The sequence below is a fragment of the Terrapene carolina genome, unplaced genomic scaffold, assembly GCF_002925995.2.
Source record: "Terrapene carolina triunguis isolate 2854851 unplaced genomic scaffold, T_m_triunguis-2.0 Scaffold42103, whole genome shotgun sequence".
In the NCBI taxonomy this organism is placed as follows: Eukaryota; Metazoa; Chordata; order Testudines; family Emydidae; genus Terrapene; species Terrapene triunguis.
The window spans coordinates 1,639-4,841 of NW_020706454.1; the positions used below are offsets into that span (position 1 = coordinate 1,639).

A 3,203-nucleotide genomic window follows, 5' to 3' on the forward strand; every position below is an offset into this window, starting at 1 on the left:
TGAGTGTCTAAAACACTTCTACAAAATCTGACTAACTTCACACCTTAATTTATTGTTAAGGTTGCAAAAATGCATCTGCATTCAGCACAAAAAACCTACATAATTTCCTCAGAGTTGCTTTAACACACTTCACTATCATAATACATTCAAAAGGGATACATCATCCACCAGTTTTACATATACATTGCATAACTATCAAATTAGAGTTGTGGCTAATACTGCGTGAGCAGTAGTAGCATTAATGTAGACATCCTGTTGCTGTCTTCAATTTCACTATGCTAAAGTTTTACTCATTCTCCTTGTTAATGAGTACCATTTGTTACATTAACTGCTTTAGCAAAGCTGGTGGAATGGGAGTGGTCTGCTAATCTGTGTGGGGCACAAAATGTAGATCCTCCATGAATAGTGCCTTTGAAATTTTTATTTCTCAAACCTCTAAAAAGTACACATTCCCTTGAAAGATCTAAAATCCAGAGGACCTTTCCCTGACAAATCATATACATTTTAAAATAAATCATATTTTTGGATCTCAAATGTTTGACAGTGTCTCCTTAAAATTACAGTTGAAATATATCAGCATAAAAATTTGCACTGGCAGTGTTCTGACTTTATTCCCTATGTGTTTGGAAGACAAATTTCTCTTTCTTCAGACTGCTGTGTGGCTTTCATTAATAAATTCAACTGAAACCAGTGCATAATACAGTACACACATCTATTTCTCATTTATTTTAGAGTTGGGTGAAATTTGTCTTTAATTCTGTTTCTCTTGCAGAGAAACATCTATGTGGAAGATCTGATCGAAGAGGTGGTTGTTAATCCAGAGCAAGTCATGGAATGGCTCAGGAAAGGAGAAAGTAGGATGATTAGCCTCTCCATTGTTGATGCAATTTTAAAACACATGACCACTCCTAAATTTAATACATGGCTAAAACTAGAATCTCATAAAAGCTATTATTTTAGTTTCTCAGTTAGACTACCTTTGCTTACAATCTTAATATTGTCTGACGCATATGGGATTTTGGATAACAAATACTTTATTTTGACAGAAAAACGACACTATGGAGAAACAAAAATGAATGAACACAGCAGCCGTTCTCACACCATTTTCAGAATGGTAGGTGTCTGTATAGTAATTTTTTTTGTTATTAACTGAAAAGATGTGCAATAATCTTATGAGGCTTTCTTCTTTTAGATTATAGAAAGTAGGGAAAATGACCCTGCCAACACGAACTGTGATGGAGCAGTAATGGTATCTCATCTGGTAAGTTATGTTTGAAAAAGGTTGTCCGGTACTAGGTAGGCATTAATGTGGAAACTTATAATTTTAAAAAGAGCTAAAATATTGGACACCACTAAAATGAAATCCTAAAATCAGAGATTCTCTCCCAACATATTGAGAATGAAACGCTCTGAATGGAAAAACTTGTGTGAAGGAGAAATATTGATCTGTTTTAAGACTATATAACAATATATATGTAAAAGTCTACTAGATATTGTGCAGAGGCTGTGATGCAAAGTGTCCCCGAAGGTAGTTTACCCACTGCTTGGGATTTCCTTAGGGGGAGGGAAAAACCCCTAAGGGGCTTAGAACTCCTACATAACCTCTTCTGGCTGCAGGGACAGAAAGGGGTATGACATGGGGAAAAAGGGAAAATCTGGTTGAACACCACAGTTGCCATAATTCTTCATAAGAACCTCTGTCAGTTGGTGCAAGATAGAGCAGCTTTCAGGAGCCAGGTGGCCTCAGGACTAGAGGAACATAATGGTGGCTTGCAGCCAGTCTTGCTGACAGATTCAGTAGCTGCTGGCTGTGATCTCTTTTCCTCTTTGTTTGATGGATTGATATTAGCAGTATGGCAGGGATTCAAAGGAGGGAATGAATGTTTGGTCTATAGGTCTGTATTTGGGACTCTGGGAACTAGATTCTGTGCGCAATTCCTATTTAAATCCTCTCTGACATCTTGACAAACTACTGCCTACTCTCTACTTTCTGGTGAACTGGTTAACAGGGAGGTAGTCACTAGTCATTTCTAATTTCTCCAGTATCAAACTTCTTTGACTATTTGCATCTTGATCAGACTAATCTTATCAGTAGTGGGCTATCTTCTTTCAAAGCACTGGATCTGTCAGCAGCCTTTGATATGTGATGATTATTGGTGGCTGGGTTGTACTCTTTGGAGTTCGGTCAAGTATATCCTCAGTTTTTGAGCTGTCTCCTGAAAGCGGAGGCCTATAAAGGTGATGGCTGGTTGCTAGGCATCAACCAAATCACCATCAAATGATACTGCAAGCTCATAATCCCTGTTACCTACCAGTTGCACCACATACAGGTATAAGGGATTATGAAAAAAATATTGGTATTTTGGTACTTGACTTTTTCCATTGACCTCTTAGATTGGATGGGGGGAGAACAGTTGGTGTAGGTTCAATTAGGATGAGGATGATGGTAATGCTTATTTATTAATGGAAACTGAGGACCTGGCAGATTGTTTATGCACTTCTGTTATTCAGGGTGAAGAGGGGGAGACGACTGCTTGTGAGACAAACTTGTGTTTAATGGGAATTTATATGTATATTGAAGAGAACATACTTTAAAAATTGCAATGCAAGTTTACTAATAGTGATCGCAATATTGGTAATGGAGTCTACATTGATATTTTAAAGCCATTTTCGCCATGCAACTTAGAAAAATACTGGCCTCACTGTGTAGTTAGTATATTACTATAGAAATGTCAAAGGCTTAACTGAACTTGGATTGAAATTCTTAGCATAGATTTAGCGTTGACAGCATTTTAAACTGACTTACCTGCATACTGTGCCTCATGAAATCTTTAATGAATTTGCAGAACTTGGTAGATCTGGCAGGCAGTGAAAGAGCTAGCCAAACAGGATCAGAAGGTAGGTACAGGGGTGGCATGTTTCTATAATTTTTGGTGGTCTCCAGAATGGATCCAAGTCCCCTCACCCCCACAGAAACCTGCCTAAGCCTCTGGGAGACAGTTTGGGTGCGGAACGGGATTTGGGGTACAGGCTCTGGGAGGAAGTTTGGATGCGGGTTCTGGAATGGAGTTTGGGTGCTAAGTGCAGGCTCTGGGCTGGAGATGCAGGAGCAGGGTGCAGACTCCGCAAGGCCAGAGGGGGGCCGGCCCGCCGATGGCCGCAAGGCCAGAGGGGGGCCGGCCCGCCGATGGCCGCAAGGCCAG

General features: G+C 39.8%; 1 long non-coding RNA gene across 1 annotated transcript; it reads left to right on the top strand.

The window, feature by feature from the left end:
• The first annotated feature begins 772 nt into the window (after nt 1-772).
• Nucleotides 773-2,900, top strand: LOC113405543. The gene is made up of 4 exons (XR_003369513.1): nt 773-854; nt 1,047-1,114; nt 1,193-1,261; nt 2,847-2,900. It is a non-coding gene; the product is annotated as an uncharacterized LOC113405543 (long non-coding RNA).
• The last annotated feature ends 303 nt before the right edge of the window (nt 2,901-3,203 follow it).